This window comes from Triticum dicoccoides, chromosome 5A (genome assembly GCF_002162155.2).
Source record: "Triticum dicoccoides isolate Atlit2015 ecotype Zavitan chromosome 5A, WEW_v2.0, whole genome shotgun sequence".
Taxonomy (NCBI): Eukaryota; Viridiplantae; Streptophyta; class Magnoliopsida; order Poales; family Poaceae; genus Triticum; species Triticum dicoccoides.
In genome coordinates, this window is record NC_041388.1 from 178,985,936 (window position 1) to 179,011,714 (window position 25,779).

Here is a 25,779-nt window from a genome sequence, read left to right on the forward strand (position 1 = left end):
GTACCTCGTTGTGTGACTAGTGTAATGATGATAATTTTTTGGAGAGCCATAAGCGTAGCAAAGAGACATAGGTCAACGCAGACCTGGCTGTGAAAGAGATTGTGAATAGTGACATATGTAAAGAGGCCAAACTAACCAAGTCTGTGTGCATGTGACTTGGCTGCATTCTATTGCAATCACATATTCAAAGAATTAATCTTCTCATTCCATCTTCCAATACGAGTTAATTGTATTAAAAAATATATACCTTACCAGGGCATGGTACCTAATATTTGGCTCACGTACTGAATAAACTTTTGCCCAGAAGTGCCACATATTAGTACATCATCTCTTTTTGAGCATTTGGGTGCATAACCTGTAATTAGAAAATGAATGTATGACAGACTGTTTTCAAGATATTATCAGTCTTCTCTTTACGTCTATCAGGCCAGCATGATGGCAAATCTGAGCAAGCTATTCCAATGTGTTGAAGACCTGCAACAGAGCACAGATGGATCGATCTTCTGACCATGAGCTATGGAATTCATGACATCAACTGTAGATATGGCAGTCTGAATAATTTCTGAAGGGTATGTCTTTACACTGAAATTGATAGAAGTTCATGTACGAGATTAACATAACAATACCAAAATCTAGCTAGGCTGGAATCTTCTCCATATTTGAACCGAACTAAGACTTGCGGGAAATGTCCAGGTGTTCCTCAGGTTTCCCAAAAAAATAAAATATGCACCCAAGTATATCAAGTGATACTGCAGTTTTTAGAACCTCAAAGATGCAAAAAAAATCTGAACAATTTTCTTCATAACAGATAAGCATTAGCACAAAGACCACTCCATCCTAGTTGATTAAACAGGCAAATATCCATTAAAACTGATTTATGAGAAGTGCAAAAGGGCATATTTATTGCTATTCGTGAGCACAAGTTTTTCAGGGAGAAATCGATGCTACCTCACTTGTGAATTGCACAGTTCTATATTTCTTGTCAATACCAGAGTTCCCTCAAAAACTTGCGAGTGATTTTCTCAAGTTTCATGGACAATGAAAAAAGTTTATTAGAAAAGGAATAATTGTGCATTAACATCTAATTGGAGTTTGAATGCATATCAATGTCAGAGGTGAACTGAAGATGACAAGAAAGAAAAAAATAACTAACATTTAAATGATGCTTAAATTGAGATGATGTGGAAAACCATTTCTTGCTTCGATTCCAACAACAACTGAGTTGTGCAAACTTTTGAGAGATGTGCTAACAGGTAGACAGGTCGAGCTATTTAAGTCCAACCTGAATAACATGACAACATGGTTGGCAGGGAAAACAGGAGCGAGATGTTGTGGAAAACCATCTCTTGCATCAATTCCATCAGCAACTGATTTGTGCAAACTTCTGATTTCATGGTCATGTCAAAAGAGTTTACCACAGCGTAATGCATAATAAGATGTCAAAATATATCATCATTAGACAAGTGAACAACACCAATATATACTAGGGCATTCTAGCATACTGATCCTGCAAGGTGGTGATCTCCGAATGTTGGTGCACTTATGTCGGGAGTTGTATCATGTGACCTAATGCACACGGATGTTGGGCCTATGACAAGTGGGCCTCGATCTGAAAGTGCAACTATCCCTGGGTGGTTTTGGTAATTCCTAACAACATATAGCTCATTGAGCTAATGCTACTTGAAGATAAATATTTCAGGAAAAGCTCAATGATTGGTATGGCATGGATTAGAAAGTGGACCCCTCAAAATGCTAAGGACAAAAGATTGGCTCAAGCTATAAGCACAAGACTCTACATTTTACTTTTAGTGATCCAAGATCACATTGAATCCATAGGAAAAGCCAATACTGTTAAAAGGGGGTGAGGTGTTGCTTAATGAGTTGCTTGCTCAAAATGCTTAGTGATATGCTCCAAAAACCCTCAACTACTTTCCCATATCCACATATGTCCCAAACCAAAAGTCAAACTCGGCCGCACCGAAATCTTCTATCCGGCGCCACTGAGTTCACTTGACATAGCTACTGCCAGAAACCCTAGTCACTTCGGTCTCACCGATAGGGATCTCGGTCTCACTGAGATGGGATTGCAAACTCTCTGTTTCCCTTCATAACATTTCGGTCCAACCGAGATGAGCGATTGGTCTCACCGAGATTGCAATGCAAACTCTCTGTTTCCCCTTTGTAACGTTTTGGTCTAACCGAGATGAGATAATCGGTCCCACCGAGTTTGCCTGGCCAACTCTCTGTTTTCCTATTACCAAAATCGGTCCCGCCGAGTTTGTGTAATCGGTCTCACCGAGATTACCTTATGCCCTAACCCTAATGGAATCGGTCCCACCGAGTTGACATATCGGTCCCACCGAAAATCCTAACTTTCACATTTTGAACTAAATCGGTCTGACCGAGATATATGATTCGGTCCCACCGAGTTTGGTGATTTGTGTGTAACGGTTAGATTTTGTGTGGAGGCTATATATACCCCTCCACCCAATCTTCATTCGTGGAGAGAGCCATCAGAATATGCCTACACTTCCAACATACATTTTCTGAGAGAGAACCACCTACACTTGTGTTGAGGTCAAGATATTCCAATCCAACCACATAAATCTTGATCTCTAGCCTTCCTCAAGTTGCTTTCCACTCAAATCATCTTTCTACCAAATCAAATCCTATGAGAGAGAGTTGAGTGTTGAGGAGACTATCATTTGAAGCACAAGAGCAAGGAGTTCATCAACAACACATCATCTATTACCTTTTGGAGAGTGGTGTCTCCTAGATTGTCTAGGTGTCACTTGGGAGCCTCCGTCAAGATTGTGGAGTTGAACCAAGGAGTTTGTATGGGCAAGGAGATCGCCTACTTCGTGAATATCTACCCTAGTGAGGCAAGTCCTTCGTGGGCGATGGCCATGGTGGGATAGACAAGGTTGCTTCTTCGTGGACCCTTCGTGGGTGGAGCCCTCCGTGGACTCGCGCAACCGTTACCCTTCGTGGGTTGAAGTCTCCATCAACGTGGATGTACGATAGCACCACTTATCGGAACCACGCCAAAAATCTCCGTGTCTACATTGCATTTGCTCCCTCCAAACTCCTCCCTTTACCTTCATATGAAATTGTTTTACATTCCGCTACTATACTCTTAAAGTTGCATGTGTAGGTTGATTACTTGTTTGTGCTAAGTTGCTAAAATCTGTCAAGACTTAAAATTGGGAAAAGGCTAGATTTTTATTTGGTCAAGTAGTCTAATCGCCCCCCTATAGACATACTTTCGATCCTACAAGTGGTATCAGAGCCTTGGTCTCCATTTCCCTTGATTTCCATAGCTTTGGTGATCATAGCCTTGATTTCACAACCTAGAAGAGTATGGCGTCTAGTGAGGGAAATTAACACCGTAGAGGTCCTTACTTTGATGGTACTAATTTTGTTAGTTGGAAGCATAAGATGAAAATGCATATTCTTGGACATAACCCCGCTGTTCGGGCTATTGTGTGTATTGGCTTGCAAGGTGAATTCTTTGATGGGAGAGAACCGAACCGTGATGCTAGCGCGGAAGAGTTGAAGATGCTACAATACAATGCTCAAGCTTGTGATATTCTCTTCAACGGATTGTGCCCCGAAGAATTCAACAAAATCAGCCGTCTTGAGAATGCAAAGGAAATTTGGGATACTTTGATTGATATGCATGAAGGTACCGATTCCGTCAAGGAATCCAAATTGGATGTGCTTCAAAGTCAACTTGACAAGTTCAAAATGAAGGATAGTGAAGGTGTCGCTGAAATGTACTCTAGGCTTGCTCTCATCACAAATGAGATTGCCGGCTTAGGAAGTGAAGAGATGACCGATAGATTCATCATCAAGAAGATCCGAAGAGTCTTGGATGGAAAATATGATATCGTGTGCACATTGATCCAAATGATGCCCAATTACAAAGATCTCAAGCCAACGGAAGTCATTGGAAGGATTGTTGCTCATGAGATGTCACTCAAGGATAAGGAAGAGTTTCACAACAAGTCAAGTGGTGCTTACAAAGCCTCATGTGATGCTCCCACATCATCAAGTGAGAAACAAAACTTCAATGAAGAATTGAGCCTAATGGTGAAGAATTTCAACAAGTTTTACAAGAATAGAAGCAAGGAAAGAAGTTCCAAGTCAAGGTCCTACAATGACAAAATATCTTCAGGTCGTGAATGCAATTGCTATAATTGTGGAAGACCCGGACACTACTCCAATGAGTATACGGCTCCCTACAAAAGAAGAAAAGATTCTCCCAAAATAAGGAGTAGGAGTGAAGAATCACCACCAAGAGAGAGAAGGAGTAGAGATGACCGTTATGAACGAATAACATCATGGAGAAGCAAGGATTCGGAAAGGAAGGACAAATCATCAAGGAGCTACACAAAACGAAGACATCAAGCTCACGTTGGTGAATGGGTATCCGACTCCGACTCCGACGATCACTCTGATAGAAGTTATCACTCCGACTCCGAATATACTCAAGATGAAGGTGTTGCCGATCTAGCACTTGTGTCAACCAACTCCTACGACATATTTGAGTCACCAAATGAAGGAATTGGAAGATGCTTCATGGCTAAAGGCCCAGGGGTATCACACCCCGAGTATGTTGAGTTCAATAGTGATGAAGATGACTTTCTAGGTGATGATGATTTACTTGTTGACAATTCTAGTGATGAAAACTATGATGAACTTGCTATTAATCATGCTAGTCAAGACAAAACGAATGACGATGATAAGAAGGAGATTAAGCGTCTAACTAAAGAGCTAAACACTCTTAAGTTAGCTCATGAAACTACCTTGGAAAATCATCGAGAACTTTTAAAGACTCGTGAGAAGTTACGCTTCGAAAAGCTCAACCTTGAGCAAGAGCATGGATTCTTAAAAGCGATCAATGATGATCTTCATAAGAAAAGTTCTTCTTACATTGCCAAGCGTTTACTCTTGTCTACTTACATGCCACAAGTTAAATCTAGCAACAAGAGTAAGAAAGATTATTCTTCTAGTAGTAACAATAATCATGCTAAACCCTATGATGTTGCTTCTTGTAGTTCTATTGATTCCACTAATGATTCTCCTAGCCAAGTTACACTTGAGCAAGAAAATAGCTTATTGAAGGGAACTATAGAGAAAGTTGTTTACAAGAGCCTTGCCGGAAGTAAGCAATTTGAGGAAATTGTACGCGAGCAAGGAAGACACCGGAAGAATCAAGGTGTCGGTTTAGAATGAAAGTTCAATGCCAATGGAGTTGAATAGGAAGAAGATCAATACCCCAAGACGAAGTTTGTTCCTCAACAAGAGAAGTATGATCCTACTTCTTTCCAAGGAACACAAGCTCCAGATGATCTTCCACCACAAGACCACAAGCAAAAAGGCAAGGACAAGCTTCAAGAGGAGATTGATGCATTTGAGGAAGCTCCCAAACCCTTGGTCAAGTGGGTTCCCAAGACTACATCAAGTTCTACTTCATCAAGTACGACTACAACTCCAAGGATTCCCATCAACATGGTGTGGATTCCGAAGAAGAAGAACTAGAGAGTTCTTGAGGGTGACTCCGCCAACATACTTCACTCATATCATTTTTGCGAGGACAAGTGCAAAAAACTTCCATATCTTGCACTAGTTCAAGGAGTCACAAACCCTCTTGTTGGTAAGACAAGGGACAAGGTAACATAATGCTTTCATGGACATCATCCTATGTGAACATCACTCTATGTCTATGGATATCCTTGTTTGTTCCTTGTGGGACTAACCCGTGTAGGTATTGAAAGTGCAACTCACTCCAAAGGATTGCTCCAAAAGATCTACATCAACATTGAGCATCTACATTTTTAACACCTACGTGAAGTCGTCATCGACAAAAACCAAGGTTAGTTCATCCCTCTTAGGGGGGATATCACATCTAGGGGGAGCTTTACTCTAATCAATTGGGCTAAAGCAACTCAAATGGTGTGAACACAACAATGCTTTATGTAAAAGTGGCAACCCCACTTGTGCTTAAACGATGAGTATGACCTACGATCAAATGTTCTCATTTGACTCCTAAGTCAATATACTCATATATAGATGACCTAGTCAGCGCCAAATTGCTTGATAGATGCTAGAGTGATTGTGCATGCTTTGTCACATAACCAAAAAGAGGATAATAGTCTCTCGAAGCTGGGTATGCTATATACAGCTTAGTTCCATGTATATAATATATGTATAGCCATTTCTATCTTATTGCTACTTTCAAATGAAAATGTTTTTTATGTTAGAGACTCTTGCTTCAACTTATATTCGTCACTGGACTACTATGAGTATACTCGAAGACCCATCTATAAATTAATAGCCTTGATCAAGGAGCAACGATTAACCTTCACTTAATTGAGTAATGGCATTAACCTGAAGGAAACCACAATAGTTATATAACTTCAGGAAATGGTGAAACATCAATGCACAGATTAACTCGGCCAAAGCCGCTGGATGGAAGCTATGATTTTTCTGAGCGATGCAGTACACACTTCATGACATGTAAAATAATTGTCAAATCTAAGATTCAAACTTGAATTTCTTTGTAAGAAGAAAATAACGTAAGTACCCATCTCTGATGAATTATCATAATAATAATTTCCACACTGCAAGAAAATCACATACCTTCAAAGAAAAAAACACATGATTATTCTTGTATCAGAAAACCAAAATGTTTATATAAATGTTCACCTTTGGTTGCTGATGTCATCTTGGATTGACTCCCATCTTTTCCTATGTCTAGCAAGCTGCAACAGTCACTGCGGAAAATGTCTACAGTATATCCAATAAAATCATTTGTAGCCAAAATACAAATAACTTATTAAATAGAGTACACAACTTACATGGAATTAAAATGCAAGAAGGTGCATAAATAAAGTATCCAATATGCGCAGGATTTCATGCAATGTTTTAGAGGTAAATTTTAACTGAAATGAGAATAAATAGACCTTTTGGCGGATCAAAACCTATATTATCTTCCTTTCACTCCTACTTGGATTGGTATTTAGTTCAACGCCTACAAAGCTACAGGCTACTGTACTTCCGCACATATTCACAAGCACCTGAAAATTAAGAAAACATGCATGTGATGTTCGCGTATACATGTAGTAGCTTCTGAAGAGCACTCTTTTTGTAAGAAAGCTTCTGATTAACCTATTGTTTTCTAAATTTCTAATTAGAGGAAGACATGATATTTACTTGAGAGCATAATCAAGAGACTATAGTACTGCCCCAGTAAGCAATTTTTGGTTCAGTGTAGCCTCAACAATTGATCGATCGCTGGACCATAAGTAGAATTACTAAATCAACAGTTCAATTTACAGGTAATGTATTTACTTTTACTGCAGTATTTGTGCATCATCTACATAAGCTGAACGTGTTTTAATACACATGATAGAAGTAAATCTGGAAGAACACCCAGTCGGTACCATCACCAAAATATTGAAATTTTATAACTTATCAGTAACTGATCATCTTCCATCCCAAGAAGGTGAGTCCTCGTGAAGCTTTATACCTAGTTGTAAACCCTCTTTGACTTGACCTGTACAGAAACAAAAGAAAAATTAGAGGAAGATGGATGGGGATTGAGATGGAGTTGATCAGCAAAAAAAAGACATCTAGAATAAACTCTGTTTCGCACCCTCAGTTTTTCCCTTGCCTCCCTTGCCGTTGATCTTCTCTCTACCATCAGCAGTAGCACCGTTGCCCGTGTCTTTGTGATGCTGTAATGAGCCCTTTGAGAGGACCGCCCGTGCCGGCATTCGACTCTCTTGCAACGAATCCTCTTCCCTTGAATGATCCTTCTTGTCATCTCCAGGAACACCAATTGAACCTCCTCCGTTTCGAGAATTATGTTCTCATATTTAATCCTTCGAAGCCTATAATAAGCATAATCAACAATTCACCCTGATCAATGGAAGATCTGTGGTACCTAACGTCTTAACTCTGTGGAATTGTTTTATAGGAATAGCAGGGGGGATAAAGGGGAGACCGAACCTTGAAATCGTCGGATCCATGGATGATTCATTGAAGCCTCACCATGTCCTCGCGCCGCCGGACATCACTATCAGCGGCAAGGTGCTCTGGAAGGCGCCTCCATGCTAAAATTTGGCTAGGAGATTCCTTTCAGCGCCGCCATGAGCGCCCCAGCCCAATCGAACACGGGATGAGCTGGGCACACTGTACGTCTTTGTCGCCTCGCCATCATCTGCGACTGAGTGAACCGTGGCCTAGTTGAACAAGAAATGTTTATTATTCCAACAATTTTTTTCTGGGAGCAAAACGAAATTATATAGCCAATAGTGGCAGAAGCACTTTCTGATTACACAACTCGCAGTTCAACATGACAACAAACTTCATGTGACCATCCCCTTTCCTGCCAATTCTTATATGTGGGTAGTTCTACTCCAAGTGATCTCTTTCCCGTGTGCATGCGCTGGAGGAATTCTGCACAGAATCACCAGAGTTTATAATCCCACCAGCTTACTCTTGAAACAAAAGAAGAATGATTAAAGGGTTGGCCTTGACTTGTTTTTAGATCACAACCCTGCGTGATATAACTTTCATATTGGTATTCCCGTGATAGCCTGAGGACTCACCGTCGGCTGGCATAGAACAGCGGGACAAGGAGGCAACATGGGAGGGAGCGATCGAGGCAGAGGATAAAGGTAGCGATCGAGGCAAAGGATGAAGGGATTCGCCGGCGGCGGCGCTGTCGCCTATCGGTAGGGCTGTTCGCCCAGGTCGATTGGATTGGACGAGGGGATGAGGGAATGGGAGAGGGTGAGAATGGGCTGGAAAACTAACAAGGAGGGGGCTGAGCGAGGCTGAGAGAATGGGCTTTGGGAGGTAGAGGGCCCATATAACCACATACCACGGTTTCGGCTTCCAGAATAGCGACAGCTGGCCCAGTTCACGATTAGAAGTCGATCTGACGGACAGAAATATTCAGATCATGGAAACGGACGGCCAAAAATGTAAATCGCTGAGAAGGCTCGCTTTAGTCTCGGTTATACTGTCCTTAATTTACCATCTTATTGTATGAGCATGTTGGTTGCATATTTTACTCATTCGAGGACATCCATTTGTTGCTTTGATTGTTTGGCTTTTTCTCTTTTGCCAAATGGATGGACAAGAATGCCTAAGAACTCTCTCTAGCTATCTATGATTTTCTCGTCTCAAACTCTATTCATGCTACATCACAAAGTTTGATCAAGTCAGATTCGAACCACTCTGTGTGAGGAGCACTTGGAGTCCCCGATTCGTCATAGACTTAAACTTCCAAAACCTCTTTGTCCATTTCGGTATGACCGAGTCATCCATTTCGGTCACACCAAGATCACTAAGTTGATCTAGGTTTTCAATCTTGGTGCAACTGATTAGAACTTTTCGGTCACACCGAGTTGCAACAACCGCTTGCGATCTGCATCTCGGTGCCACCGAGTTGTTCCACTCGGTCACACTGACAGGGTTGGGATATATATACCCACGGGTGAGATTTTGGAAATTCCTTCAAAACCTCTCAGCCCGCATGTGTCCTGCTCTGCCGCCTCGGGTCTCCGGATCGTCCTCTCGCCGCCAGCGACCTCCCGCCGCTGGTTTCCGTTGCCGTCAACGGATTTCTGCCCCTCCGTTGCCGCCATAGCGAACTCCGTCGAATTAGGGTATGAGTTCGATCTTTTGTGCTATTCCTTTAACTCCGATTCGTGGCACATTACTTTTCCATGATCATGACCACGTATGCAATCAATCTATCCACTGAAAACATCCCTTAGGTTAGGTTTGATTTGAAAATTTAGGGTTAGGTCTCCGCCGGACTCATCTCGGACCGACCGAATTGTAGAAATCGGTCTCACCGATTTGGCTTAGGCCGTTACAGTTGCACTTTTGGTCTGACCGAAAACTGCAAATTGGTGTGATCGAGTTCGATTCTTTGTGAAACCCTAGCAGTCTCGGTGCCACCGAACTGTGACTCGATCTGACCAAGTTCACTAGTTTAGGTTCCAAAAGCTGCTTCGGTATCACCGAGTTTACAAATCGTTAGCTCCAAAATGCTTTCTGTGAAGAACAAAAACTAAGTTTTTAAGTCATTCTTTTGTAAAAACTCTGCACTTTGTGATGCTCATCCACTCTACCTCATCTAAATCTATTCACAGGGTCTGCTGTCAGTAAGTTTGCAGGTATGTCTGACCAGAGCGATAGCCAGAACAAGTCAGAGGAACAGGTGCAGTTGAGTGAGGGCACTAGTCCCTCCAGCACTTCTGATGATGGCAGCAGGAGCACACCAGGCAACTTGCCCAAGGCAGCCACCAGAACAAGGAAGAAGAAGACCTCAGATTCTGAAGATGAGGATTATGTGGCTGTTGAGGAGGAAGTCAGCTCCAAGAAGAAGGTGCTGAAGAAAGAATATGGCTCAGCTGCTACAAAAAGCTAGGGATGCACAAGAAGGCTCCAGCAAAGAGGATTCACATGTCTAAGGCCAGAGCCTCAACTGCTAAAACCTCCAAGCCAACTAAAGAGGCGGTTGGAGAAGAAAAGAAAATGAAGGAAAGGGTCAAGAAGACCACTGCCAGAGTGCTTGGTAGATCCTCCATTATGAGAGATCCAGAAGAAGAGGAAGAGGAAGAGGATGCTGCTCCAGCTCCTAAGGCTTAGAAACTTATGAGAGATGCAATCAAGTCAGGGGCTGCTCCATCTAAGCTCAAATCTGCTCCCAAGGCTGCTGCTCAGAAACCCCCAAAACCCAAGAGAAACACCAGGAGTGTACCTGCTTAGGAGAAGAACAAGGCCCCAGTGCCTGAAGCTGAAGAACAAGATGATGATTCTCATGTTTTGAGGAAGTTGAAGCCCAAAATTCCTGACCACAATGATGCTCATCCAGACGCTGAGGACATGCACATTAGGAAAGATGCAGGATTGAGGTTATGGAGACAATCTGATCCCTATGCTGTTAGGAGGAGGACTGCAGTTGACTATAAGTTCCATACAAAGGAACAATAAGATTTCTATAAAACCATTCTGCTTAGACAAGAAGCCCATAGTGTGTGACATGAAATGGATTGATTGGGAATTCATCCAGGAAAATGAAGATCACTTCCCAGGAGTGTATGACAGCTTTAAGGCTTGTGGAGTAGATGAATTCGTTGGACAAAAGCTCACCAAATGGAATGATGAGTTGATCATGCAGTTCTATCCAGATGGAAGGATAGTTTGGATGTCTGAGGGTACCAGGTACCAGTCCATAGTTGATGAATGGGCCAAGCTAATCAATGCCCCAAAGGAACATGAAGATGACTTGGATGTGTATGCCAAGAAAAAGAAAGACCAGATGCAAGTGTTGAAGAGGCATCTCGAGTCTTCCTGAAGAGCAAGCAAGATCAGTTAGGCTATCTGATTCAAGCTACACTAAGGATTGAGAAGGGCTTGGTCACCCTGACTCGGAATCAGGAGAGCCTGGAGAGGATTGTGGAGACAAAATTCTAAGATCTTGATCTGAAGGTGACTGAGATTCAGACTACAGTTGAGCAGCTTCAGGAGGAAGCAGAGGAGAGGAGAGGAAAAGCAACCACTGATGCTTTTAAGCGTGTGCCACGAGGTCCAAGGTCTGCTGCAGTGCCAGTCTCAGATGCCAGAGCTTCAGTGTCAGCACTAACAGCTACAGCTCCAGTGCCACCTCCAGCACCCACTCCATCAGCTCCAACTACATTGTCGGAAGCCTTCGTCCTTGGAGTTCTATCTACACCACCTCCCAAAGACCAAGCCTGAGAGACGTATATCACTATGCATTTTCAAATTTTTTGGCAACTTGTTGCCAAAGGGGGAGAAATATGTATAGATCATAGGCTTCGAGAGAGAGTGTCTTGCTTTTTATCTCTCTTGCTTTTGGTTGAACTTTTTGTGTCCTTGTGAGATACTTATGTGATCATGTGGTTGATCATATGCTACATTAACATTTGGTTGAATGATGCTATCCTTTATATTCCATATATGATCACTCACTTGCTTGGTGATGAGTGCATGCTTTTAATTTCTATCATTTTGAGCGCTCCATCAAGATGTATGTGACATGGAAGAGTAACCCATGATCCTAATCGATTGTGCATTTGCATTCAAAAGCAAATTTTAAATAATGCACAAATTTAGGGGGAGCTCTTGCTTATCACATACTTCTCAAAGTGACGATGTTTTTCAATCTTATAATCATTTGTCGAAGCTTTGATCTATATGTTGCCATCAATTACCAAAAAGGGGGAGATTGAAAGTGCAACTATCCTTGGGTGGTTTTGGTAATTCCTAACAACATATAGCTCATTGAGCTAATGCTACTTGAAGATAAATATTTTGGGAAAAGCTCAATGATTGGCATGGCATGGATTAGAAAGTGGACCCCTCAAAATGCTAAGGACAAAAGATTGGCTCAAGCTCAAAGCACAAGACTCTACATTGTACTTTTAGTGATCCAAGATCACATTGAGTCCATAGGAAAAGCTAATACTATTAAAAAGGGTGAGGTGTTGCTTAATGAGTTGCTTGCTCAAAATGCTTAGTGATATGCTCCAAAAACCCTCAACTACTTTCCCATATCCACATATGTCCCAAACCAAAAGTCAAACTCGGCCCCACCGAAATCTTCTATCCGGCGCCACCGAGTTCACATGACATAGCTACTGCCAGAAACCCTAGTCACTTTGATCTCACCAATAGGGATCTCGGTCTCACTGAGATGGGATTGCAAACTCTCTGTTTCCCTTCATAACATTTTGATCCAACCGAGATGAGCGATCGGTACCACCAAGATTGCAATGCAAACTCTTTGTTTCCCCTTTGTAACGTTTCGGTCTAACCGAGATGAGCGAATCGGTCCCACCTAGTTTGTCTGACCAACTCTCTGTTTGCCTATTACCAAAATCGGTCCCACCGAGTTTGTGTAATCGGTCTCACCGAGATTACGTTATGACCTAACCCTAAAGGAATCAGTCCCACCGAGTTGACATATCGGTCCGACCAAAAATCCTAACTTTCACATTTTGAACTAAATCGGTCTGACCGAGCTATATGATTTGGTCCCACCGAGTTTGGTGATTTGTGTGTAACGGTTAGATTTTGTGTGGAGGCTATATATACCCCTCCACCCACTCTTCATTCGTGGAGAGAGCCATCAGAATATGCCTACACTTCCAACATACATTTTCTGAGAGAGAACCACCTACACTTGTGTTGAGGTCAAGATATTCCAATCCAACCACATAAATCTTGATCTCTAGCCTTCCTCAAGTTGCTTTACACTCAAATCATCTTTCTACCAAATCAAATCCTATGAGAGAGAGTTGAGTGTTGAGGAGACTATCATTTGAAGCACAAGAGCAAGGAGTTCATCAACAACACACCATCTATTACCTTTTGGAGAGTGGTGTCTCCTAGATTGGCTAGGTGTCACTTGGGAGCCTCCGTCAAGATTGTGGAGTTGAACCAAGGAGTTTGTATGGGCAAGGAGATCGCCTACTTTGTGAATATCTACCCTAGTGAGGCAAGTCCTTCGTGGGCGATGGCCATGGTGGGATAGACAAGGTTACTTCTTCGTGGACCCTTCGTGGGTGGAGCCCTCCGTGGACTCGCACAACCGTTACCCTTCGTGGGTTGAAGTCTCCATCAACGTGGATGTATGATAGCACCACCTATCGGAACCACGCCAAAAATTTCCATGTCTACATTGCGTTTGCTCCCTCCAAACTCCTCCCTTTACCTTCATATGAAATTGTTTTACATTCCGCTACTATACTCTTAAAATTGCATGTGTAGGTTGATTACTTGTTTGTGCTAAGTTGCTAAAATCTGTCAAGACTTAAAATTGGGAAAAGGCTAGATTTTTATTTGGTCAAGTAGTCTAATCATCCCCCTCTAGACATACTTTCGATCCTACAGGGTCCACATGTTAGTGGCCCCAACACCCACGGTGTAGTACGTCAAAGGATCCGGCTCCCAACATAAGGGCACATCAGCGGAGCCGCGTCCTTATGTCGTGTTGCCCCAAAAGTCAAAACATCACATGTACTCAAGTATCATAGTATTTCTGCTAGTGTTGAAAGCAAATGAATATCTGAATCAAGATTCGACTTTTATTTTGAGCAATAATTAATTCTTAAGATTAATCTATCAATTATGTGCATAAATTGTTGGCATAATTTGACGCACAGTTTTGTGGCTGCTTCCGACAACAGAATCATCAAAATTTTGAGCACAAACATAACATGCAGACCTCATCCGATAGCTTGAAGTACACTTCAACTACATCCAGGAGATAGCCAAGTTGTTCCAACAGTGTGTCATCATTGATCAGGCAGGCAGCTTTGAAGATGGCCCCTTCCTTGAATGCAAAGTCCTCCTTGAAGAAGAGCACGGGACCTCCCGGAGGCAAGCGAGAAGACTAGAAGACAACAACTATGTGCCATCATCGAAGGTGGCGAATTCGACGCTAGCATGGAGGTAGATGTCGATGAAGCGCGCGAAGGGATCGGTAATGGTGGCGAGGTTGGACGCAAAATCATCACAAGAGACCTAGCAAGGGTGGAAGGGTAGGAGAGGCGTTGTCGGGGAGCAAGGTTGGCAGGGAAAACTGGAGTAGTACGAGCTGGAAGGAGGCTGTGGAGACGATGTGAAGGGGTGTGCTCGAGGCCATGGCGGCGTGGGATTGCTTCAGGGAGGAGGAGGCGTGAATGTTGGGGATGGGAGGAAGATCAAGATGTGGAGTTGGGTAAAGAAAGCCAGCCAAAGAGAACGGCGCGCTATTGGCATGTGGTCCACCTACCAGCTCGGTGCTCGTGCTAAAACAGGGAGCAAATGAGAAGAACGAAACGACTGCAGTGATTGCACAACATATGATATTTCGATTAATGTAATTTTTATGATGTATGGAAATATTAATTAATGTGATTGATAGACTTATGGTAAAATTAATTAATTATTGATCGTGATTGATTCTTTCACAGAAAGACATTACTAAATAATTTGCACCCACATGAAAAGTTCTGATCTGTTTAGATTTTTTTTCGTTGTGTGAGAAGTGAGGCAAAAATAAACTAGTGGGAGGGGGTGATGGGAGGTGGGATGAAAATAAAACCAGAGTACCAAAATAAAACCGAAGTACCAGGCTACCAACTGCTCCATTAGGAGTAGAGATTTGCACCCACATGGAAAGTTCTGATCTGTTTAGATTTTTTTTCGTTGTGTGAGAAGTGAGGCAAAAATAAACCATTGGGAGGGGGTGATGGGGGGTGGGACGAAAATAAGACCAGAGTACCAAAATAAAATTGAAGTACCAGGCTACTAACTGCTTCACTAGGAGTAGAGATATAGAAGATTAATTGCCTCGCTTTTCCAGTTAATTAGCCTCCTTTTTCTCCTTTGTTTTCTGTAATGATCTGTAACATCCCAATTTTCAATTTGGATGTTATTTAAAACATTCGTACGCATTCATCATTTGAGCATTTTTGGAATTTGTTTTATTTGAATTTTTTATCCTAGAAGCCTTAAGCAACTCAAGGACAAATTGAGAGAGTTGGAGGTTTTTCCAAAAATCCATTTTTGAATTTTCAAAATTTGGGAATATTGGATCAAAATTATTTATTCAAAATATTTTTTCCACTAATTTCAAATAAATAAAATAATGAGAGAAGATAATATGACTTCTTCAAAAACAGTAAAGAAATGCTAGAACTTTATTTTTGAATAAATATATATTTTATTTGATTTTATTTGCGTGTTTAATTATTTTATTAGTGTTAAAAGATTATTTTATTTTTAGGCATTTAGGTCCAGAAAAATTTTCATGCTAGTCCGTCTCCGGTCAATAACCAATAGCGGAACCTGGATGCTCATATTGGTTCCTACATATTCTACGAAGATCTTTATCGGTCAGACCGCATAACGATATACGTTGTTCCCTTTGTCACCGGTATGTTACTTGCCCGAGATTTGATCGTCGGTATCTCAATACCTAGTTCAATATCGTTACCGGCAAGTCTCTTTACTCGTTCCGTAATGCTACATCCCATAACTAACTTATTAGCTACATTGCTTGCAAGGCTTATAGTGATGTACATTACCGAGAGGGCCCAAAGATACCTCTCCGACAATCGGAGTGACAAATCCTAATCTCGATCTATGCCAACTCAACAAACACCATCGGAGACACCTGTAGAGCACCTTTATAATCACTCAGTTACGTTGTGACGTTTGGTAGCACACAAAGTGTTCCTCCGGTATTCGGGAGTTGCATGTTCTCATAGTCATAGGAACATGTATAAGTTATGGAGAAAGCAATAGCAATGTAACATCCCAAATTTCCAATTTGGAATGTTATACATTAGATCATCATGCATATCATATTTTTTTTTTGCATTTTGGTTGATCCTAGAAATTCTACGCAACTCAATGACCCACGGAGAGAGTTGGGATTTCGTTATTTTCATATTTGAGTTCTCTCAAATTTTGAGAATAGGATCATTTGATTTTATTTATTTTATCATCAATTATTTCTATTACAAAAATATGAGAGAGGGAATAAAATGACTTTCCCAAAATAAAGAAATATTGAGGATTTAATAATAAAATCAAATAAGATTTTATTTTGGAGTTTTTCGGTGTTTTATTTGAATTTAGGAGTGTGTTTTTCAAAATTGCATTTAGGTCCAAAATAAATGTTCACCTTATGCGGCTTGATTTTAGAAGCCCGTGAAAATTTATTTCAGAATTTTTGGAGTCCATTTAGTATTTCTTTTTATTTTTCTTCCGAGCGGAATAAATTAAAAAAATTGCGAACCGACTTAACGGGCCGTGTCCGACCTGGACACCGACCCGGGAGGCCTTTATAAGCCGGGGGGAGCCAGCCGAGCCCAGCAACCCGTGCCCCCAAACCCTAGCCCGCGCGCCCCGCCCTAGCCGCCGCCGCCGTGCCGCCACCGACGTCCGCCGCCGCCACCGCCGTATCCCGCCGCCGAGGTTCGTCACGCCTCGTTTTCCGTGCCGAAAAAAAAGAGAGAGAAAATCGGCGTTCGTCGTTTTTCTTTTTCTTGGATTAAATCCGCGATTTTCTGATCGTGCTTCCTGATCCGATTTTCGTTTTAGTATAACTTTTCGCTCGTTTATCAGAATCAGGCGATTCAAGCGCCTAGAGTTTCGTCTCGAAACCCTCTATCCGTTTAACCAACTTAAACAAGATTTTGCTACTGTAAAATTTGCCCTAGATCCAGATTACTAGAACGAAGTTGTTTTCTTTCGTCGTTTGACTTTCGTTGCTTCGTTCGATTTGATTCTTCTGCAAACTGGAGTTCTTAAGTTGAACCTTCTGGTTAGATCTCTTATTTGAGTTTTACCTGTGCATTAGATGAGTAACTATTGTATGCTTGTTTGTTTCTTTGTGATAGAGTATCCGGAGTGCGCCGCCTGTTACTTCGAATTGTTAGGTTTCGCGGATCATCAGCAAGGCAAGTAACACTTTGATCATATGTTTTCTACTACCCAGTTTTATTGCATTAGATCAATCCTCACACATTGCATGATTAGGATCCAATTAAATTGTGGGATGGGAAGTAGATGAGGTAGCACCTATTACCTGTTATTATCAAACCTTTGGGAGTTACTTCTACGTTTGCTTATTATGCCATGCTATGCTAGTAGACGTGGATTGGGTGAGTGATATCCATGACAGATGTGAGATTGTTAGTTAATGGTTTATCTAAGGTGGCAACTTAAACACACATCTGGGTGGATTGAGGCACCTGGATATTCCAGGACTTGCCTGTTTTCTTTTGGACCGCCACCTAGGCTCAAAGGGGTCATGAGACTATTCATACTAGAAACTTCCGTGTGCAGCCACAAGCTATTATGGGCTCTAGCATAGTTGACTAAGTTGTGCAAACTTTAAAGTGGTAGACTAGCAGATGTAGGGGATGTAGGTGGTACGGTCTACCCTATCGTAAGGTGCTAGCGCATCTGAAAGACTATGTCTCAGTCATCTGTCTTCTCAAACACCATGTAGTGTGAGAAACCAAACGGAGGCGACCGAGTCTTGTGGGGAAAAGTGCGCAAACCTCTGCAGTGTAATAAACTAATCATGATTAGTCGTGTCCCCGGTTATGGACATCTTGAGTATCTAGTACCTGGATTATCATGTGAATCTCAACATGTTACTCTAAAAAAATTTGGTTGGGTTATGTTTAATGATGTTGCTTAATTGGGATTGAGAATGCTGTCAACCATTCTCAATGTTTAACAACCACCATGATAGTAATTAAATTTATTCCTTTGAAGTAGGGAAAATTGGCTTTACGCAAAACTGTAACCATAGAGCTTTCCACCAGCCAAATATGCATATAGTATAGTTGTTTCATTCCATTATTCTCTATGTGTTACCTTGCCAGCATATTCCATGTGCTGACCCGTTTTCGGGCTGCAACGTTAATGTTGCAGACTTTTCAGACGATGATTAAGGAGTTTTTAGGTCGTGATTCTATACTCAGTGATGCCGTTGGAGTTGATGGACTCACTTATCTTCCAAGCCTTCCGCTGTTATCGTTATTAGATGGCCTTAAGCCATATTTATTGTAATAAGTTCTCTTCTGAGACACTCGATGTAATAAGTGTGTGATTGCTACTCTGCTATAAATCCTTCGAGTACTGTGTGGTGTCAGCATTACTGATCCAGGGATGACACCGGAGCACAGAGATCAGACTGTTTGAGGTCTGGTCGCTATAGAGATGGTATCAGAGCACACGCTGACTGTAGGACACGACCGCTAAGCACAAGACCTAGATTACTATTCACTCTCTTCTCTTCTGACCTCTCATCTTTTCTACTCTTTAGGATGGCGGATGCAAGGAACAAGTTCACACAACCGGATGAAGATACACCCTTTGGACGACACTTGAAGGAAGTCACTAGATATCTGAACATAGGAGTACCAAGCTTCACGGGAACCTACAACGCCACTTTACCTGAAGAAGAGCGCTGTATGATTCAAGTTCAAGTTCCAGGAAGGACGTTCATGCCAGTCACTGAGCCCATAGAGTTTTCTTTTGATGCACCAACTTGGAGTCTAGGAAAGAGCATGGCAGCTCACATCGCCATGGGACGCATTGGAGAAGTCTACCGCAAGGATCTCAAGGATACTATCTACTAGATTTGTGGGCGCCAAGATGAGCACTGGGAGATGATCAGCACCAGGAAGGATAGGTCAATCGCAGCTTTTATCCAGGAGTTAAACCAGTACATTCGACGACAGGAGAACCAGATGTGCGCCGACATGATAGATCTGAAGAAGGCTAAGACTAGAATCAAGGAACTGGAGGAAGAACTCAAGGCTACACGTGAAGATTATGAAGAGGAAATTGAAGTATTGGTGAAGAAGAATGATGACCTAATCAAGATGATTGGAATATTTATGGGAGGCCCTACACCAGTAGATGAAGACGAAGAACCCACGGAGCTTAGCTCGGAAGACTACATCATCATCGACGGCACCGACTCGGAACCAGATAGTAGCGATGATGACTATGTTGATGAAGCTGGAGCAGATATCATGGAGTCTGCAACCGAAGAATATTTCTAGTAGACCACCTTATTAGTAGTAGTAGTCCACCATGTAAATATAATAGTCCGAGCACTTTTGTGATAGATAGATCGATTGTATGCCCTTGTTTGATTGATTGAAGTGAATTGTTTGTTTTGCCTCATGTGCATATGGGTAGTGTTTTTTCTTTAGACCCCCTCTATTCTTACATCTCATCTTTTCTAAACCCTCAGATATCTCCGAGATGTGACCCCGGGTTTGCCTTCCCACCAGAGCTCACCCAGTTGATGCAGCAGCAGAACACGTTGATGCAGTTGCTAGTCCAGAATCAGAATCAGGGGAACAACAACAACCCACCACCACCACCACCTGTTGACCACTTAGCCCGTTTTCTTAGGCTGAATCCGCCGGTGTTTTCCAGTAGCACTGAGCCAATAGTAGCAGATGATTGGCTCCGCAAGACAGCTAGGGAGTTGACCACATCAGGATGCACAGATGCGGAGAAGGTGAAGTTTGCCGCACATCAGTTAGAAGGACCCGCAGCATCATGGTGGGAGAATTTCACAGCCACTTTCCCTGTCGACACTGTCACATGGGACCAGTTTCAGCAGGCTTTTCGTACTGCCCATGTTTCAGCAGGAGCTATGGCCATGAAGAAGCGTGAGTTTCGCAACTTGCGCCAAGGAGGATGGACAGTTGGCCAGTATGTGGAGGAATTTAGTAAGCTAGCATGTTATGCCCCAGATGACGTTGCTACGGATGCAGCTAAGCAGGAGAAGTTTCTGGAAGGACTGAATGATGAGCTGAGCATGCAGTTGATGGTAGCAACTTTCAACAACTACCAGGAGTTGGTAGATCGTGCTCTTATGATTGAAGGGAAGCAACAGCAAATTGAGAATCGCAAGAAGAAGTATGGACAAGGAAAGTACAATTCAGGAGCTCAGCAGAAGCCACGTTTTACCCCTAGACCGGGAGGACATTTTCAGCATACCCATGGAGGAGGTAGCTCGCACAATCACAATGGCACCAAGAATGGTAATGGCAATGGAGGAAGCAACGGCCAGAACCGCACCAACCCGTCAACCCCAGCCAAGAAGGACTTAAGCCAAGTCACTTGCTTTAATTGTTTGAAGACCGGACATTATGCCAATGAATGTCCTGAATTACAAAATGGAAATAGCAATGGAAGTTCTGGGAAGAAGCCGAACCCTTTTAACAGGGGACAAGTGAACCAGGTTAGCGTGGAGGAGGTTGAAGCTCAGCCCGATGCAGTAATAGGTAAGTTTTTGGTTAAGTCATTTACTACACTCGTTCTTTTTGATACTGGCGCATCGCATTCATACATCTCAAGGGGATTTGTGGATAAGTATAACCTACCAACCCAAGCCCTTAGGTCACCCATGTTAGTAACCTCGCCCGGAGCAGAGTATGTGGCTAGTCTATGGTGTGATCGGTTACCATTAAGGATTGGTAACTATGTTTTTCCCTCAGACCTAATAGTATTGGAATCTCAAGGATTGGATGTGATATTAGGCATGGATTGGTTATCAAAGTATGAAGGGAATATTGAGTGTGCTAGCAAGTCAATTTTTCTTACCACACCAGAAGGGAGAAGGATCAAGTATGTATCCCGGCATGTGCCAAAGAGGACTCAAGTAAATTGCCTAACAGGAGTTGTGCAGGAGGAAGTATCAATGGTAAGGGATTTTCCTGATGTATTTCCAGAGGAGTTGCCAGGCGTTCCACCGGATAGAGATATTGAGTTTTTGATTGAGCTATTGCCAGGCACAGGGCCAATATCAAAGAGACCATATAGGATGCCAGCAAAGGATTTGGTGGAAATTAAGAAGCAGATTAAGGAGTTACTGGATAAAGGATATATTCGCCCAAGTTCTTCGCCTTGGGGATCGCCAATACTTCTGGTGGAGAAGAAAGATGGATCGTTAAGGATGGTTGTTGATTATTGAGGATTGAATGAAGTAACGATCAAGAACAAGTACCCACTACCAATGATCAATGATCTGTTTGATCGATTGCAAGGAGCTAAGGTATTTTCCAAGATCGACCTGCGGTCAAGATACCACCAGTTGAAGATTCGAGAACAGGATATTCCGAAGACAGCTTTTACTACCAGGTATGGGCTGTATGAGTATACTGTTATGTCATTTGGTCTGACTACGCACCTGCCTATTTTATGAACATGATGAACAAAGTGTTTATAGAGTTTTTGGATAAGTTCATCGTAGTGTTCATTGATGATATCCTGGTTTATTCGAAGAATGAGGAGGAGCATAAGGAACATTTGTGTTTGGTACTTGGAAAGCTCAGAGAACATCAATTATATGCCAAGTTCAGCAAATGTGAGTTTTGGTTGAAGGAAGTAGGATTCCTCGGACACGTTATATCTGGAGAATGTATAGCAGTAGATCCCGCTAAAGTTGAAACCATGACCAAGTGGGAAGCCCCAACAACAGTTGGAGAGATTCGGAGTTTTCTTGGACTCGCAGGATACTACCGGAGATTTATTGAGAATTTCTCAAAGATTGTGAAGCCTATGACTGAGTTGTTGAAGAAGGATACCAAGTTCATATGGACAGAGGAGTGTGAGGCTAGTTTCCAGGAGTTGAAGAAACGTTTGGTTACTTCACCAGTGTTGATTTTGCCAGACCAGACCAAGGATTATGAGGTGTATTGCGACGCTTCACGTCGAGGACTTGGAGCAGTGCTTATGCAGGAAGGGAGAGTTGTTTCATATGCCTCAAGACAACTGAAGCCTCATGAGTTGAGTTATGCTACGCATGATTTAGAATTAGCAGCCGTAGTGCATGCTTTGAAAACATGGAGACATTTCCTCATTGGAAATCATTGTGAGGTGTACACGGATCATAAGAGTTTGAAGTACATTTTCACACAGAAGGAGTTAAATCTCAGACAAAGGAGATGGTTGGAGCTTATCAAGGATTATGATATGAAATTGCATTATCATCCTGGAAAGGCTAATGTAGTAGCAGATGCATTAAGCCATAAGAGTCATGTCAATACATTAATGACGGGAGAAATACCCAAGGAGTTAGTAGAAAATCTTCGTGAACTATGTTTGGAAATAGTTCCGAGAGGCTATGTAGCAGCATTGGAGATTCAGTCAACTTTGATGGATAGAATCAGGGAAGCTCAGAAGACTGACAAAGAGATTGCCGCTATAAAAGAGAAACTGAGCAAAGGAAAAGCTAAAGGATTTCGTGAGGATGAGCACGACACCCTATGGTTTGAAGACCGCGTTTATGTGCCCAATGACCTAGAGATCAGGAAGTTGATACTGCAAGAGGCACACGACTCACCGTATTCAATTCACCCAGGAAATACCAAGATGTATTTGGATTTGAAGGATATTTTCTGGTGGACCGGAATGAAGAAGGATATTGCGGAGTATGTAGCAGTTTGTGATGTATGTCAGAGAGTAAAGGCAGAGCATCAGAAGCCAGCAGGACTGTTACAACCATTGCCGATACCTGAATGGAAGTGGGATAAGCTAGGCATGGATTTTATCACAGGATTACCCAGGACTCATTCAGGCTATGATTCAATTTGGGTTGTAGTTGATCGATTGACGAAGGTAGCTCATTTCATCCCAGTAAAGACCACTTACACTAGTGCTAAGTTGGTAAAGATATACATGACCAGGATCGTATGTTTGCATGGAGTTCCGATGAGTATCGTATCAGATAGAGGAACCCAGATTACCTCAAAGTTCTGGAAGCAGTTGCACGAAACTTTGGGTACCTGGCTAGAATTCAGTACAGCTTTTCATCCACAGACAGATGGACAGACCGAGAGAGTCAATCAGATTTTGGAGGATATGCTGAGAGCTTGTGCGCTAGATTACGGATCTAGTTGGGACGATAATTTGCCATATGCAGAGTTCTCTTACAACAACAGTTATCAAACCAGTTTAAAGATGGCCCCTTTCGAAGCTTTGTATGGAAGGAGGTGCAGGACACCGTTGTCGTGGGACGAAGTTGGAGACCGCCAGTTGTTTGGACCTGACTTGATTAAAGAGTCTGAACAGGAGGCGAAGTTGATTCGCGATAGGCTCAAGGTAGCCCAGTCCAGACAGAAGAGTTATGTGGATTCTAAACGCAAGGAGACAGTTTACGAAGTTGGGGATAGAGCTTATCTTCGAGTATCTCTACTTCGAGGAACAAAGCGTTTTGGAGTAAAAGGGAAGTTAGCACCAAGATTGTAGGACCCTATCGAGTTTTGGAGCGTATGGGAGAAGTGGCCTACAAGTTGGAATTGCCTGAAGGATTATCAGGAGTTCATGATGTGTTCCATGTTTCCCAGTTGAAGAAGTGTCACGCGGAGATGGCTGACATACCGTTGAGAGATACAGTGCCTTTGGAAACTATTCAGTTGGATAACGATTTGACCTACGAGGAGAAACCAGTCAAGATTCTCGAGTTTGCCAACCGAGTTACTCGCAACAAGGTTATCAAGTTTTGCAAAGTTCAGTGGAGCCACCACACATAGGATGAAGCCACCTGGGAACGAGAGGAAGATTTGCTCAAGGACCACCCTCACCTATTTTCTAGCCAACCCGAATCTCGAGGGCGAGATTCATCTTAAGGGGGGTAGGTTTGTAACATCCCAAATTTCCAATTTGGAATGTTATACATTAGATCATCATGCATATCATATTTTATTTTGCATTTTGGTTGATCCTAGAAATTCTGCGCAACTCAATGACCCACGGAGAGAGTTGGGGATTTCGTTATTTTCATATTTGAGTTCTCTCAAATTTTGAGAATAGGATCATTTGATTTTATTTATTTTATCATCAATTATTTCTATTACAAAAATATGAGAGGGAATAAAATGATTTTCCCAAAATAAATAAATATTGAGGATTTAATAATAAAATCAAATAAGATTTTATTTCGGAGTTTTTCGGTGTTTTATTTGAATTTAGGAAAAAAGTGCGTTTTTCAAAATTGCATTTAGGTCCCAAATAAATGTTCACCTTGTGCGGCTTGATTTTAGAAGCCCATGAAATTTTATTTCGGAATTTTTGGAATCCGTTTAGTATTTCTTTTTATTTTTCTTCCGAGCGGAATAAATTAAAAAAAAAATTGCGAACCGACTTAACGGGCCGTGTCCGACCTGGACACCGACCCGGGAGGCCTTTATAAGCCGGGAGGGAGCTAGCCGAGCCCAGCAACCCGCGCCCCCAAACCCTAGCCCCGCGCCCCGCCCTAGCCGCCGCCGCCGACGTCCGCCGCCGCCGCCGCCGGATCCCGCCGCCGAGGTTCGTCGCGCCTCGTTTTCTGTGCCGAAAAAAAAGAGAGAGAAAAAATCAGCGTTCGTCATTTTTCTTTTTCTCGGATTAAATCCGTGATTTTCTGATCGCGATTCCTGATCCGATTTTCATTTTAGTATAACTTCTCGCTCGTTTATCGGAATCAGGCGATTCAAGCGCCTAGAGTTTCGTCTCGAAACCCTCTATCCGTTTAACCAACTTAAACAAGATTTTGCTACTGTAAAATTTGACCTAGATCCAGATTACTAGAACAAAGTTGTTTTCTTTCGTCGTTTGACTTTTGTTGCTTCGTTCAATTTGATTCGTTTTGCAAACCGGAGTTCTGAAGTTGAACCTTCTGGTTAGATCTCTTATTTGAGTTTTACCTGTGCATTAGATGAGTACTTACTGTATGCTTGTTTGTTTGTTTGCGATAGAGTACCCGGAGTGCGCCGCCTGTTACTTCGAATCGTTAGGTTTCGCGGATCATCAGCAAGGCAAGTAACACTTTGATCATACCTTTTCTACTACCCAGTTTTATTGCATTAGATCAATCCTCACACATTGCATGATTAGGATCTAATTAAATTGTGGGATGGGAAGTAGATGAGGTAGCACCTATTACCTGTTATTATCAAACCTTTGGGAGTTACTTCTATGTTTGCTTATTATGCCATCCTATGCTAGTAGACGTGGATTGGGTGAGTGATATCCATGACAGATGTGAGATTGTTAATTAACGGTTTATCTAAGGTGGCAACTTAAACACACATCTGGGTGGATTGAGGCACCTGGGTATTCCAGGACTTGCCTGTTTTCTTTTGGACCGCCACCCAGGCTCAAAGGGATCATGAGACTGTTCATACTAGAAACTTCCGTGTGCAACCACAAGCTATTATG

The 25,779-nt window shown here is 42.3% G+C and overlaps 1 long non-coding RNA gene across 1 annotated transcript; it reads right to left on the minus strand.

The window, feature by feature from the left end:
* Positions 1–6,721: 6,721 nt before the first annotated feature.
* On the minus strand, positions 6,722–8,772 carry LOC119297126. Its single transcript, XR_005145538.1, has 4 exons — positions 8,619–8,772; positions 8,017–8,466; positions 7,661–7,898; positions 6,722–7,561 (listed from the first exon to the last, which is right to left on the minus strand). It is a non-coding gene; the product is annotated as an uncharacterized LOC119297126 (long non-coding RNA).
* Positions 8,773–25,779: the final 17,007 nt, after the last annotated feature.